Source organism: Podarcis cretensis, assembly GCF_951804945.1.
Source record: "Podarcis cretensis genome assembly, chromosome: 14".
NCBI classification, from domain to species: Eukaryota; Metazoa; Chordata; class Lepidosauria; order Squamata; family Lacertidae; genus Podarcis; species Podarcis cretensis.
In genome coordinates, this window is record NC_137183.1 from 8,685,249 (window position 1) to 8,701,672 (window position 16,424).

General features: G+C 50.3%; 1 protein-coding gene and 1 long non-coding RNA gene across 3 annotated transcripts in view; one reads left to right on the forward strand and one right to left on the reverse strand.

The window, feature by feature from the left end:
* LOC307203063 overlaps nucleotides 1-9,005 on the forward strand; it is a 188,764-nt gene extending 179,759 nt beyond the window's left edge. The window contains exon 2 of the long non-coding RNA XR_013833120.1: nucleotides 8,760-9,005. This is a non-coding gene — a long non-coding RNA (uncharacterized lncRNA). The remainder of the gene's footprint in view (nucleotides 1-8,759) is intronic.
* HCN4 (hyperpolarization activated cyclic nucleotide gated potassium channel 4) overlaps nucleotides 1-16,424 on the reverse strand; it is a 136,293-nt gene that overhangs the window by 16,022 nt on the left and 103,847 nt on the right. The gene's annotated exons all lie outside the window — the stretch shown is intronic.

The window sequence follows — 16,424 nt, forward strand, 5'->3', positions numbered from 1 at the left end:
TGTATGCAAGACAAAGGCCAATGATAAGCCCAGAGGCTCCAGTGTTGGACTGCAACTCATCAAGAAGTTCAACTCCATGGGGCCTGAATACAGAAAATGGTTTCCTTTCCCACCAAACGTGTTAATTAACTCAGCGCTGCCAAGCTGATTGTTTTAATAACTACCATTGCTCAATTACAGTTCATTAACAAAACAGAGAATTTTTTGTGTCACAAAACATTTCGGCTTCCAATTGCTTTGAAATCTGAGGGTTATACTTCATGCATTTGTGATGCCATCATAAAAATTGTTAGCCTTTAGGCTCCTTGTTGCCCATCTGGAAATTCTTCCTGATAAATATTTATGGGCAGTTGGTTGTTTTAGTACCCAATGAATTGTTGCTATGGTTGCCATTATTATTATTATTATTATTATTATTATTATTATTATTATTATTAACATATATCATAGAAGAGGATAAGGAGAGTCTGATGGATCAAGCCAATAGCTCCTCTAGTCCAACTACCGTATTTTTCACTCTATAAGATGCACTAGACCACAAAACGCACCTAGTTTTTGGAGGAGGAAAACAAGAAAAAAAATATTCTGAATCCCAGAGGCCAGAACAGCAAGAGGGATCGCTGCGCAGTGAAAGCAGCAATCCCTCTTGCTGTTCTGGCTTCTGGGATAGCTGTGCAGCCTGCATTCGCTCCATAAGACGCATACACATTTCCCTTTACTTTTTAGGAGGGAAAAAGTGAGTCTTATAGAGCAAAAAATACGGTAGATCTGCAAGCAGGATCTGAGAGCAACAGTACTCTGCCCACTTGCTGTTTTCAGCAACTGGTATTCAAGAGGAGCAATGCCAACCACTGATGAAGCTGGAACATAGTCATCATAGCTACTAGCCATGGATAGCTTTATCCTTCAAAAATTTGCCTAATCCTCTTTTGATACCATCCGAGTTGGTGGCCACCATTGCCTCTTGAAGAAGCAAATTCCATAGTCCAACTATGCGCTGCATTTCTCTGCCCCGAGTCTTCCAACATTCAATTTTTTTCAGTGTCCACTAGTTCTTCTGAAAGAGGAAGGATAAAAAAACTTTTACCTTTCCACTTTCTCCATGCCAGGCATGGTTTTCTAAACTCTTACTTGGCTTTTCTCTGAACTAAGAAGTCCCCAAAGGGAGCAGGGGGATGAGACACCTCTTCTTTACAGACAAGAAGAGAACCCACAAGGTTGGACATCATCTTGAGTTTTCTTCCCTTCACTGAGCTAAAAGTAAACCCCATTTTGGGGACAAATCTGCCCACAGCCCTTCTCTTGACTTTCTAGAATATGTTCGCTTAGTTGGGAAGGACACATGTCGAATGCATTCTTTCTGATCTGTTAACAGTGGAGATGTTGGGGAATGCCGGTGGGAAGCCACACAGAGTTTTGAGCTTGTTAATAAAATAAGTATTTATTAGACCCATGGAACAATGCACAATTATTAAATTGCATACTTGAAAATGTAGCACATGAGAAGACATGCACCCTGTGGACCTGTTTCGTGTCCCCCCGCGCCATCATTTCCTGCCCTGGAATGAGGCTCTGTGCAGGGCAGGATTTCTAAAAAGCCAAGGCAAGTCACAAATCTGCCTGGAAGTTATGACCTCATAACTCCTCTTCTCAGCTATGTGGAGGCTAGTTATAATTGCACAGTGGTGCGGGAGAGGCACTTTGCACATGCCCAAGGGCACACTTGCAGAACAGATCTCTGTATGACTAATTAAGAGCATTACCCAGAAAAGACTCATTAGAATGGATGTAGCTTATTACCACATCCCATGGCCCAGGGTTGAACCCTAGCTTGAAAAAGAAGAATTCTAATGCATGACACATCCTGGCTTGGATTAAACTCTACCAGTGTTTTCAGTGTTGCATTTTCATGCATTTTAAAGACCCATCTGTCTTTCATATTGTCAGGGACTCAGCGGGAGCGCAGGGAGGAGAGGAGATGGAAAGCGAGGGGGAGCAATCCGAGGGCAGCGTAGGAGAATATGACAGCAGCTCGATAGATTCCATGAGCCTCTCCAGCGAATCGGAAGATTCACAGAAGGGGGCGCCGATGGGCAGGACAAGGGGCGACCCAAGGGGGACACCCCAGAAGCAAGGGGCCAGCGGGGACTCCCAGAGCAGCAGTTGCAAATCAGGACCAGCTTCCCCACCAGAGCGTAGTGGGGGGGAGGAGTTCCAGGTGTCAGAGCCCACACATGCACCACCAGCGAGAGAAGATGAGTCAGGGTGGACCACGCCTCCATCAGAGAGCGAGTTAACGGTTAAGAGGAAAGTTGCAGGCTGGGCGCGCGCGCCAAGTTCAAAGGTACAGGCGAGCGGCACAGAAGGTAGCCCGGATAGGGAACCAGGTCCTAAAGCCCGCCGGAAGGAGGGGCAAGAATCGTCAGGGTCAGCGTCAGAGGAGTCCAGGAAGGATGAGACCCTAGCGGGCAGGAGGGCCCAGAGGAGAAAGGAATTTAGGAAGAGGTGGACCAAAGCGAGAGTCTTAAACTGGTGTGGAGGGGGAGGAGACTCAGACAGGACTTCGCCGGTCTAAGGTCGGGACGTAGAGCTGCACGCTGCGGCTTTAAAATGGAGACTGAATCTCAATAAAGACTTTTGTACATAACTACAGCCTAGCGTTGGTCCTCTGTGAGCTGGGACCTGGAGGCAGCTCTGACAGTAAGTCCTGTCCCATCTTTCAAAGAACCTCGCAACGTGAGAGGACGCAGCGAGGGGCGAAGATTGGTGCTTCGCGAGCTCACAAAAGCAGCACAAGATGACTACAGAAGAACGACTGGCAGCTTTGCAAGAAGCAGTGGTACAACTTAACGCAGAAATACGAGCGGCAAGGAGGAGAGAAGAGGAATCAGATGCTGTCTGCAAGGATCTGCAAAACAGGTTGGAAATGTTGACTAAACAGGGGCCACCGGCAGCCAAATCCGAAGGGATCGGGCTCGGGAAGAGAGGGGGGAGCCTGGTGTCGCATTTCGATGGGAGTCTGCAGCAATATCCTAACTTCAGAGCAGACGTAGTTTTTGCGCTAAAGTTGCTGGAGAAGGACTTTAGAGATGAGCAGGAGAAAGTAGGCTTCATACTAACGCATCTCCATGGAGAAGCTAAAGCGTGGTTGCGCAATCTGTGGAGAGATAATGATCCAGCCCTCCAAAACGCAAAAGCCTTCATTAAGGCGATGGACGCTTGTTTTTTATCAGAGATAGATGTGGATGTCGCTAGAAGAGAGATTCACGGTCTGAAACAAGGCAGAGCCACTGTAAGGCAATATCATTCCCGCTTTTTTGCATTGGTCAACGCGCTGGGATGGGAAAAGGACTCAGCGTCCGTCAGGGACCTGTTCTGGGAGGGGCTCAACGGGGCTGTGAAAGACGAAATCGCAAGGGGGGAGAGGCCACGGAGCACTCAAGAAGTGGTCCAGAAGGCGCTGACGATTGGGGTGCGGCTGGAAGAACGTCCCTGGAGCAAAGATGAAGGGCGTTGGGGACGCACGCCAGCAAGGGCACCTCCTTTCTTTCCCAGAGACTCAGCGCGCGCTCAATCCACGCCTCCACTGGGAGGGGGAGAGGAGCCGATGGAGATAGGTGGTGCCAAGGCTCAGTCAGCGACCAGAGCCCTCACACCAGGAGCAGCCAAGGTGAAGCCTCCTAGAGGGAACAGGAAGTGTTACATCTGCGAAAGTGCTCAGCATATGGCAAAAGAGTGCCCCCAGAGGCTCCACAAGCACAATGCAGCCTCAGCAAAAGTAACAGAAGCAGTTCAGCAGAGGGAACCGCAGCAGGGAAACGACGAAGTCTGGCTGGAAGCAGAGCCGCTGGGGCCCAGCCAGACGAATCAGTAAAGCAGTCCCCAGGAATCTTACAGCCCACAGACCCCCTCCCGCCCAAACCAGTGGTGCAGCTCACCGCAACACTCCAGCTTCCCAATGGGCTCACCATGGAAGTGCCTATTACCATTGACTCTGGTAGCAATGCAGACTTTATGGGGGTGGATTTCATCAAGCAACATAGCATAGCGCTCCTGCCTGCCACGATGCCCCTGAAAGTAGTGACAGTCGATGGAAGAGAATTGCTGGGGGGACAGGTGGTACAGCAAACGCCGCCAATGGTGATGCGCATTGGAAATCACCGCGAAGTCATCAGCTTCAACGTCACCCAACTGTCAGACACGCCCATAGTGTTGGGCATGAGCTGGTTGGACAGGCACAGCCCGGCATTGGCATGGTACCAGCGTAAATTGACCTTCTGCTCCTCCTACTGCGCAGAACATTGCATCATGACTAACCAGGAGGACGAGGGGCAAGAGGATGACCCACAGCTACAACTGGGCATGCTGCAAGCGGTACCCGACAAGTACAAGGCGTTTTTGGAGGTCTTCTGCGAGAAGGAAGCGGACAAGCTGCCTCCCCACAGACCCTACGACTGCAAGATTGACCTCCTGCCGGGGGCAACGCTGCCGACCGGAAAACTGTACTCCATGTCTGAAGACGAACTGCAAGAGCTCAGGGAGTTCATAGATCACAATTTGAAGCGGGGATTCATCCGAGAATCCAAAGCAGTGGGGGGCAGTCCTGTGTTCTTTGTGAAGAAGAAGGACACGCCCCAGAAGAGGCTTGTAGTTGATTTCAGAATTTTAAATTCGAAAACCAAGCCCACGGCTTTCCCGATGCCCAAGATCGACGACTTGCTCGCGACGGTGAGGAAGGGACGCATCTTCACCAAGCTGGATCTACGAGGGGCGTACAATCTTATACGCATGCGGGAGGGCGACGAGTGGAAGACGGCCATGTTCACGCCCTTGGGCACCTATGAGTATAGGGTTATGCCCTTCGGTTTACAAAATGGCTCCCACTGCTTCCAAGCATTCATGCATCACGTGTTAGCGGGGCTCCTCTACAAGAAGTGTGTCTGCTTCCTGGACGACATTCTGATCTTCTCGGAATCGCAGGAGGCTCACGAGGGAGATGTCAAGGAAGTCCTGCAAAGACTACGGGAGCACAGGCTTTACGCCAAGCTGGAGAAATGCCAGTTCGACATGACGGAGGTGGATTTCCTGGGCTACAAGCTGTCCGACAAGGGAATCGCCATGGACAGTGCCAAGGTACGATCAGTACTGGACTGGAAGAGCCCGCGCAATCGGAAGGAGGTCCAGAGGTTTGTCGGCTTTGCTAACTTTTATCGCAAGTTCATCAAGGGTTTCGCTATGCAGACGGCGGCCATCACGGACACCCTCAGCTCCAAGAAGAAGAAGTTCATCTGGACGGAGCAGGCGGAGCAGTCCTTTCAGAAGCTCAAGCGTCTTTTTGCTTCCGAGGAACAACTGCTGCATGTGAACCCCAGCAAGCCCATGAGGGTGGAGACGGATGCCTCCGACAGAGCCGTGGGGGCAGTCCTGTTGCAGCGAGACCCGCAAGGGGATTGGAGGCCGTGTGCTTTCTACTCCAGGAAACTCAGCAAGTCGGAGCAGAACTACACCATCTGGGACAGAGAGTTGCTGGCCATTCATGCAGCATTCAAGGCGTGGCGGCACTTCCTCATCGGAGCCAAACACACGGTGCAAGTTCGCACGGACCATAAGAACCTGGAGTACTGGCGCACGGCGCGGTTCCTGAACCAGAGACACATCCGCTGGGCGGAGTTCTTTGCGGATTTCGACTTCAGGATAGAATATATCCCCGGAGACAACAACGTCATGGCTGATGCGCTATCCAGGAAGCCGCAGTATCTGGAGGAAGCAGCACCGGTAGCGGCCAAACACATTTTCGCACCCAAGGCGTGGGCATGCGCTTCTGCCACAGTAGACCTGGAAGCGATACGGCGCGAGCTGCTAACAGATTCCTTCGCGCGCTCCAAGATGGAGGAGGTGCGCAGCGGCACGGCAAAGGACGACGAGTTCCAGATACGCGACGGACTGCTCCTCCGCAAGGGGGCCATCTACGTACCGGGAGATGAACTCCGCGCGACAGTACTGCAACAGCTACACGACGCACCCAGCGCCGGACATTTCGGCAAGGAAAAGACAGTGGAATTAGTAGCCAGAGACTTTTGGTGGCCCAAGATGCGGGGAGAAGTCGCGGATTACGTCACGAGGTGCGACACCTGCCAAAGGGCCAAGCCAGTACACAGACCGCCGGCGGGACTGTTAGAACCGCTACAGACCCCGTCCGAACCGTGGGAGAGGGTAGCCTTGGACTTTGTCACTGACCTGCCCAGCTCGAGGGGCAAAACAGCAGTACTCGTGGTAGTCGACATGTTCACCAAGATGGCGCACTTCATTCCTTGCGCGAAGGTGGCCACAGCGGAACAGACAGCCAAGCTGTTCATAGACCACGTGTTCAAGGTGCACGGCCTGCCACGGTCTATCCTGTCCGACAGGGGGCGCCAGTTCATCTCGAGTTTCTGGCGGAAGCTGATGGGAATCCTGAACGTCAAGGTCAACCTAGCGTCGGCAAGACACCCGCAGACCAACGGACAAGCGGAGAGGGTCAACGCCGTCATGCAGCAGTACCTGAGATGTTACGCCAACCAGCAGCCCTCGACCTGGGTGGACTATCTGCCCCTGGCCGAGTTTGCCTACAACAACACACAACACGTGTCCACGGGGGTGACACCGTTTTTTGCCAACCACGGGCGACATCCCAGGACCTTCCCGGGCTTAGAGAAAGAGGGGGAGGGGGAGCCACAGGGAGCAGAGGCATTGGCAGAGGAGTTACAGGAGGTCCATGAACAGCTCCGTAGACAGTTAGACCTAGCAAAACACGTATACAAGATGCAAGCAGACAAACACAGAAGAGTGGGGGAGGACATACGGGTAGGGGACTGGGTCTGGTTAGCGGCCCAGGCAGTGCCGGCCAGATCCTTAGCTAAGAAGAAGCTAGGACACAAGCAGTTGGGCCCTTACCTAGTCGAGGCACAGATCAACCCAGTGGCTTTCCGTTTGACACTACCGGAGGGTTCCAGAATGCACCCGGTCTTTCATAGATCGGTGCTAACGCCCTACAAGGCACCTCACAGGTTTCAGGAGCCAGGGACAGCTCCCAGTCCGCTTAGAGATGCACCCATGACAGGGGGGTCGCCGAGGGCGGGGCCAATCAACGAGGTGACGGAGATTTTGGACTCAAGATGGGGGGAAGAGGGCGTCGAATATCTCATCGCAAGGGAAGGTGCCCCGGCCAGCGCCAACAGCTGGGTGCCGTACTATGCGGTGGAGGAGCACTACCTCAAAGACGAGTTCCACGCACTCTTCCCACACAGGCCCATGCCGGAGGATTATTTTGATGAATATCTTTTCACCCCCACACTCTCAGCCAGTACGTTTCAGGGGTTCTCCTCGGCTGAGGAGACGGTTCCAGAGACTACCTCGCCGGAGGGGTCGGTCTCAGACTTGGGTGCGGAGCGCTCTTATTGGTGGGACACTCAACCCGAGGAGGAGTGGCGCAGGAGACTGCTCAGAGGGCCCTGGCACGCAGACTACCCAGAGGAAATGGGGGAACAAGGGGGCATGGACGGGTTGGGGGAGGATCCTGGTTTCGAGCACGCCGGCAACGAGATGGAAGCGGAGGAGAGCGACGTCGATGTACCCGTCACGGACTGGCAGCATGCCAGGGGGGAAGACCGGTATCCGGCAGGCACCCCCATAGCATTGGAGCACCCGGAACCCACGCCAGAAGAGGGGGAGGGGGGAAGGGGGGGCTTCGAGGGGGGGATGGATGTCAGGGACTCAGCGGGAGCGCAGGGAGGAGAGGAGATGGAAAGCGAGGGGGAGCAATCCGAGGGCAGCGTAGGAGAATATGACAGCAGCTCGATAGATTCCATGAGCCTCTCCAGCGAATCGGAAGATTCACAGAAGGGGGCGCCGATGGGCAGGACAAGGGGCGACCCAAGGGGGACACCCCAGAAGCAAGGGGCCAGCGGGGACTCCCAGAGCAGCAGTTGCAAATCAGGACCAGCTTCCCCACCAGAGCGTAGTGGGGGGGAGGAGTTCCAGGTGTCAGAGCCCACACATGCACCACCAGCGAGAGAAGATGAGTCAGGGTGGACCACGCCTCCATCAGAGAGCGAGTTAACGGTTAAGAGGAAAGTTGCAGGCTGGGCGCGCGCGCCAAGTTCAAAGGTACAGGCGAGCGGCACAGAAGGTAGCCCGGATAGGGAACCAGGTCCTAAAGCCCGCCGGAAGGAGGGGCAAGAATCGTCAGGGTCAGCGTCAGAGGAGTCCAGGAAGGATGAGACCCTAGCGGGCAGGAGGGCCCAGAGGAGAAAGGAATTTAGGAAGAGGTGGACCAAAGCGAGAGTCTTAAACTGGTGTGGAGGGGGAGGAGACTCAGACAGGACTTCGCCGGTCTAAGGTCGGGACGTAGAGCTGCACGCTGCGGCTTTAAAATGGAGACTGAATCTCAATAAAGACTTTTGTACATAACTACAGCCTAGCGTTGGTCCTCTGTGAGCTGGGACCTGGAGGCAGCTCTGACACATATGAACATAGGAAGCTGACTTATAATGAGTCATACCGTTGGTACATCTACAGCAGATCTGTCTACACTGGCTGGCAGCAGCTCTCCAGGGTTTCAAACCAGGCATCTGTGACGTTAACATATGAGAGTGCTGGAGGTGAATTAGTTAAACAAGTTACCCAATCAGAACCCAGGGGGTGGAGTCAGAGGGACTATAAAACCGGCTCTGAGAGGGGCGAAAGGGGGAGTTCGTTGGGAGTTGGGTGGTTGGTTGGAGTGGGAGTGAATTGGGATAGAGTCTGGGAGTAGGTTGAGTTAGTGTAGAGAAATAAGCTGAGTCAGGAACAGTTAGGAGCTAGGAAGACAAGTGAATATCTGAGAGGTGGTTTAGTGAGTGAGAGCAGGTAGCGGAAGTTATAGGTCTGGATAGGCACCCTATGATTGTAATTGACCGATACCGTTTATGAAACCACACGCTTGTTAAACTGCAATAAATAAACAGAAGTTTATGTTCCAATTTAAACCTGACTGGACTCAGTATTGTACCAGGTAGAGCCTGGGTGGTGGCAGCGAGAAATAAAGCGGTGGCACAGGGATCAATAGTGAAATGTCCGGGGACCCTGTGTGTTCGCCACAGCATCTCCTCCAGCCCTACCTGGGGATTCAACCTGTGGCTTCTTGCATGCAGAACAGATGCTCTAACCCAGCCTTTCTCAACCTGTGGATCCCCAGATGTTGTTGAACTACAACTCCCATCACCCCTAGCTAGCAAGGCCAGAGCTCAGGGATGATGGGAGTTGTAGTCCAACAACATCTGGGGACCCACGGGTTGAGAACCGCTGCTCTAACCCAAGCTAACAACCTGTCTCCTTTCAAACACAGCCCTTCAATTACAGCAATGAAGGGTCAAACTATATGTTCCACATAACTTTCCCTACTCCAGAAGCAGCCACAGACACTAAGTTCTTGAATAGGGCATTGCAAGTGAAGGGAGAAGAAGGGGCAGCTTAATCTTTCCCAGGAGGTGGGTTTCTCCCCACCACCAACTTCTGGGGAAAAGATACAGGACCCTTACTTGGCCACAGAGCTACATTGCCAAATTTGGAGTGCAAATTACAAAGGGGCTGTGTTTCAGCTCACATACAGTGGTGCCCCGCAAGACGAATGCCTCGCAAGACGGAAAACCCGCTAGACGAAAGGGTTTTCCGTTTTGGAGGCGCTTCGCAAAATAAATTTCCCTATGGGCTTGCTTCGCAAGACGAAAATGTCTTGCGAGTTCCTGCGGGTTCCCCCCCCTTTCCCCCCTTTTTCTAAGCCGCTAAGCCGCTTATCTGCTTATCTGCTAAGCCGCTAAGCCGCTAAAAGCCGCTAAACCGCTAATAGCGCTAATCCGCTAAGCCGTCAATGGGCTTGCTTCGCAAGACGAAAAAACCGCTAGATGAAGAGACTCGCGGAACAGATTAATTTCGTCTTGCGAGGCACCACTGTATTGTATCAGAAAGTGCAGATTTGAAAGATTCAGCTTTAAATGCAAAGGGAATCACATTTCTCCATCCCTCTACACCGTTCCCTGCAAACACGAGAGTTACTCATTTGCTGCTGGGATGGCCTGTTCTAGCATGGCCTTGCATGATAACCCCCTGATGAAGCCAAAGATCAGGGAGGACGGCTTAATGTATTCAAGGAGGCAGAGTGGATGCTGGAGGGGTTTCCTGGAACTTCGCTGCCTCTTGTCTCAAGCTGCCCACAGCTAAGATGGTCGAGAATATTCATGAGTGCTGCCACTAATGACCCAAGTCAAATGGTTCACCTACGTTCTTAGTGGCTGGAAATCAATTACACTGCTATTAACTAATGGCTCTCTCTTGTAGGAGCACCTCGCAAAGCTTAACATTCTTCTCAGTGTTGGACGTGCCTCTCTCAGGAAAAAGCAGTATGGCCTCCTGTCAGCCGCCTAGATGCTGTTTTACGGGCATCTCTAAAACTACAACGTTGTCTCTCCAAATACCAAACTGGGACACTAGGGGCAATAACAGGGTATTGCTAGCTACTTAAAAGTACTTAGGACTATGCTTGTTGGAGCAATTTGATTGAATTTGCATTTAAAAGTAAATCTACGAATTCACACTTCCAGAAACAGGACAGAAACTGAAAGGCAGCCCATCTTTTGAAATTTGCACAAATTTTGCAATGCAGTTCTGCAGCCAAGCCATGTGTACAAAAATGCATACACCAGGGTAAAGTGAGGCGAAACATGCCTATATTGGTGAAAGCAGCCTACAAAAATGCCTTATATTAGGGAAATGCTGCTTTGCAAAAAGGTGTGGCTTAGGAGATATTCACACTAAAACACTGGTGGATTTTCATGAGGATGTTTTGAATCAATCAATCAATCAATCAATCAATCAATCACAAACTGAATATAAGATTGGAAAAAAGAGGGAAAAAATAGAGAAACTAAACCAATAGATTGACCTATCCCTAGTATGAAGGCATGTTTTCATCTCTGAACTTGATTCTGGAGAATAGATAAAGAAAGAGCTTTAAAAAATACATCGAAAAAACTTGACAGCATCAGAACCTTGTACCAGGTAAGTGCCATAATTCTTCCTGTTGCCTTTTCCTTGTACACACAGGGCAGTCTCCTGCGGATGCTCAAACGAGGGTGACAGAACAGTTCTGTGAATATTTTCCACTCCAAAGAGGGACAAGGCTAGCCAATGGAGCTGGAGTCCTAAACACCTCAGGACTCCTACTGCCATCAACCCTGTCCATAGGCCAGGCTGACTGGGACTGATGGGAGCTGAAATCCAACAATATGTGGAGAGCACTGCATTGGCTAGCTTTGCCCTAGGAGCATCACACATTTTGCTCATTGTCCCGCCTTGCATTTTTGGCCAAAGCTGAAGAGCTCAGCTATGGCAGCAGATGGAGAAGAGAGGATGGGGCTTGAGATAAGATGGCTTGATGAAGAACACACATTTAAGAAGTTCATTTACTCTAGCCTCTCCCAAAGTGATGCCCTCCAAATCTTTTGGACTACAACTCCCATCAGCCCCAGTCAACTTACACAGAAAATTTGACATTCTATGAAGCAAGTGGTATGGCTAGTTTTGAACGCTTCTCCCTGAGATACTTTTTGTCTACAGTTTCTTAAACGAGGGCAGAAGTTCACAATGTGACCTTCCACTTGCAGAAATAAAGAAATAGCAGAGTCAAGGAAGGGCTTACCATGTGATCTTTCTGAATGTGCATTTTATACCCAGAGAACAACTTCCAGGCAACCCATCCCTGTCGTTTCCAGCAGGGACAAGATGATGCAAAGATGACTTTTTAACACCCCTTCTTTTTTCTGTTTCAGATGTTCTGCACCAGACCTTCTCAGTCTGGTGCCCTCCAGATGCAGTTGAACCAAAAGTCCTGCCATCCCTGACCACTGGTGGTGCTGGCCAGTGCAGAAGGGAGTTGTAATCTAAAACATCTACTGAGCACCTGGTTGGGGAAAGCTCTAGTTAGTCCACTCAGCTGCAAACCTTTTGAAGCCATGCTGTTCTGCTTAAAATATCCTTGGATGCATACATGCTCCTAAACTGAATGGTTGGAACTGTAAATCACCCAGTGTCCTCATTTCAAACAAGGCTATTCAGAGTTCTAGCAAGGCTGGCTGGAAGTAAATATTCATTAGGTGTAGGCCATCCTTTGCCCCATTGTCTCCCACAGGAAATTGAATAATCTCTCTTCTCGGTGGCTATATTTCTTCAGACACCCTGGGGAAATAACATTTCTTTGAAACGCATCCAAAGATACGTCTCGTGAGACACCGTTCGATGGATCTCCTTATGCCTGAAAGATATCCTGACACAATGGGGTTGGATCCATGCAGGGCTATGTTAGCATAACGTTCCTGTTCTCAGGTGTTTGCTTTTCATTAAAACCCACCCTCCTCCTCCTTCCTATTCCCTTGAGATCTGTCGCCTAGGAATCCATCCATCACCATATTGACCTGGATCAAGCCAGAAAGGCAAGCTCTACAGCTGACTTCAAAATTGGTTCAAACTTTTAAGGAAACACTCACCTAATATGATTCACATAAGGTGAAGGGACTCCTGACTATTAGGTCCAGTTTGTGACTGACTCTGGGGTTGTGGCACTCATCTCGCTTTATTGGCCGAGGGAGCCGGCGTACAGCTTCCGGGTCATGTGGCCAGCATGACTAAGCCGCTTCTGGCGAACCAGAGCAGCGCATGGAAACGCCGTTTACCTTCCCACCAGAGTGGTACCTATTTATCTACTTGCACTTTGACGTGCTTTCGAACTGCTTGGTTGGCAGGAGCTGGGACCGAGCAACGGGAGCTCACCCCATCACGGGGATTCAAGCCGCTGACCTTCTGATCAGAAAGTCCTAGGCTCTGTGGTTTAACCCATAGCGCCACCCGCATCCCATGATTCACATAGCTTTTCCCTATTCACAGTGCTCTTCCTTTACTTAAGGATTCGACATAAAGTTAAGTGGGCTATGCATGTGTAGAACGAGATCAGTTTATGCAACATGACATTTCCCCTCTCCCCTCCTCCTGTACACCTCCTAAACTTATTTGGGCTTTCCCTCAAACCTCCAGAGCAGATTTAGGGGGCACAGGGTGGGGGGTGACATAACGAAAAAGTCCCATTGTGTGAGCAGACTTTGCTCCAAGCATAAAACAACTTTGTTGTATCCCACCCAAATGGTCACTATATAGGGATGGGATTCAATCACCTAACAGCAATCTCAGGTTGCACAATTGCAGTTGACTTCTAGCTCTTGGGCAAGGAACCCACCTTCCTCTCTCCCCCAGATGTCGATAAGGAAAGTGATAGAGAAATGCACTGGGAAGTGTAGGGTAACTTTTGCTCAATGCAACATTGTCTAACCTCCCCACAAAAATAATAATAATAATAATAATAATAATAATAATAATAATAATAATAATAATTTTTTATTTGTACCCCGCCCATCTGGCTGGGTTTCCCCAGCCACTCTGGGCGGCTTCCATAAAAACCAAAAATACACTAAAATATCACAGATTAAAAACTTCCCTGAACAGGGCTGCCTTAAGATGTCTTCTGAATGTCAGGTAGTTATTTATTGCTTTGACATCTGATGGGAGGGCGTTCCACAGGGCAGGCGCCACGACCGAGAAGGCCCTCTGCCTGGTTCCCTGTAGCTTTGCTTCTCGCAATGAGGGAACCGCCAGAAGGCCCTCGGCGCTGGACCTCAGCGTCCGGGCAGAATGATGGGGGTGGAGACGCTCCTTCAGGTATACTGGGCCGAGGCCGTTTAGGGCTTTAAAGGTCAACACCAGCACTTTGAATTGTGCTCGGAAACGTACTGGGAGCCAATGTAGGTCTTTCAAGACCGGTGTTATGTGGTCTCGGCGGCCGCCCCCAGTCACCAGTCTAGCTGCCGCATTCTGGATTAGTTGTAGTTTCCGAGACACCTTCAAAGGTAGCCCCACGTAGAGCGCATTACAGTAGTCCAAGCGGGAGATAACTAGAGCATGCACCACTCTGGCGAGACAGTCCGCAGGCAGGTAGGCTCTCAGCCTGCGTACCAGGTGGAGTTGGTAGACAGCTGCCCTGGATACAGAATTGACCTGCGCCTCCATGGACAGCTGTGAGTCCAAAATGACTCCCAGGCTGCGCACCTGGTCCTTCAGGGGCACAGTTACCCTATTCAGGACCAGGGAGTCCTCCACACCAGCCCGCCCCCTGTCCCCCAAAAACAGTACTTCTGTCTTGTCAGGATTCAACCTCAATCCATTAGCCGCCATCCATCCTCCAACCGCCTCCAGGCACTCACACAGGACCTTCACCGCCTTCACTGGTTCTGATTTGAAAGAGAGGTAGAGCTGGGTATCATCTGCATATTGATGAACACCCAGTCCAAACCCCCTGTTGATCTCTCCCAGCGGCTTCATATAGATGTTAAAAAGCATGGGGGAGAGGACGGAACCCTGAGGCACCCCACAAGTGAGGGTCCAGGGTTCTGAACACTCATCCCCCACCACCACTTTCTGAACACGGCCCAGGAGGAAGGAGCGAAACCACTGTATAACAGTGCCCCCAGCTCCCAGCCCCTCTAGACGGTCCATCAGAACAAATCGGAACGTTTTGTAAGCAAATCATGACCAGATGCTCACTAAACAGATAATCTGGAAGCAGCCTTATTACCCTGCTAATTGTACAGTGGTACCTCGGGTTAAGTACTTAATTCGTTCCGGAGGTCCGTACTTAACCTGAAACTGTTCTTAACCTGAAGCACCACTTTAGCTAATGGGGCCTCCCGCTGCTGCCGCGCCGCCAGAGCACAATTTCTGTTCTCATCCTGAAGCAAAGTTCTTAACCTGAAGCACTATTTCTGGGTTAGCGGAGTCTGTAACCTGAAGCGTATGTAACCCGAGGTACCACTGTATTGTTTTAGTCATTTTGTAAACCACTTTGAGGTTTTCTACAATCAGGCGGTGCATGCATTTTATGAAACGAATAAATAAAATAAGTAAGAGTCTCTCCCACTTTGGTTCCAGGCATAATGCAAAGTGCTGCTTCTGATCTTCAAAAAGACCTAAACTGGCTGGAACCAGAGCAACTGAAGGTTCTCTTGCTCCTGTGTAAACTGAGATGATCATCTGACACAACACTTCAGGCACCATCACCTGCAGAGGTAAAATGCATGACTACTGAAGAGAGGCCTTTTTCTGTGATCCTAGGAAAAGCCTGTCCTGTTTTCATGAAATTTCAGTGGGGAAGTTGATTTGTTTGGTTAGTTCATCTGCCGCTGACTTTTCAACTGCTGCTCTTATTGTCATTATTGATGGGCATGTCTTCCAGTTCTATTCATATAGTTTTAATGTTTTTTAATGAAATTTTGCTAAGCCATCTTGAACTGCAACTATGGTTGAAAGGCAGTGCCCGGTTTATTATAATAAATCAATGCAGAAAAAGAAAATCGTAATAATGAAGGAAGATTTGGTATCTGAGGGGGATATTTGATACACACACTTGCTAAGTTTGCCCTAGCAACTCGGAAGCCCAAAGAATTGGACATAATTTTGCCTTGCAAAATGGTGTACATTGTGCTGGGGACCCTCTATGGAGAAAGCAGTTAGATACTAGCTTTTCTCCCTCTCTCATAACACTAGGACCCAGGGACATCTAACTAAATTGAATGTTGGAAGATTCAGGACAGAGAAAAGAAAGGACTTCACACAACACACAGTTAGACTATGGACTTCTACAAGGGGCAATCATGGCCACCAACTTGGATGGCTTTAAAAGAGAGTTTGACAAATTCATGGAGGAGAAGCTACCAGTGGCTACTGGCCATGACGGCACAGCATTTCTGAATACCAGTTGCTGGAAACAGCAGGATGAGACAGTGCTATTGCTCACAGGTCCAGCTTGCTGGTTTCCTAGATCAGGCAACTGGTTGGCCTCTGTGAGAACAGGCTGCTGGACTACATGGGCTTAATCTTTGGTAAACCGTCAGACCACTATCTTCTCCTTGTGTTTCTCCTGCACCGTATTCAGAATGTTCTCTCGCTGTACCTGCAACATTTTTCCTCCAGAAAACACACTGCACTACCACTTGTACCGATGCGAAAAAACAACATCGCAAACAGGTGGAGCAGGAGGCAGTGACAGGTGGAGCCAACTCGTTTTGGTTTTGCCCCCATCTTCATCTCACTTGCCTAGTTCTGCAAGGGACAACACTGAGACTGAAGAGGAAGCTGGCTGGCAGGTAGGCAGGGCTACCCCTGAGCGGGATGAAAATAAGTAAGAAGGCAGGCAGGCAGGTAGGTGGCAGCTGGCTGAGTGCAGACCGAGGTTGGTAGAGAAGCACCTCACCCACCCTAATGGAGCAGCCTCCACTGGCTATGGCACCATGGCCTCTCTTGTGCAAGCA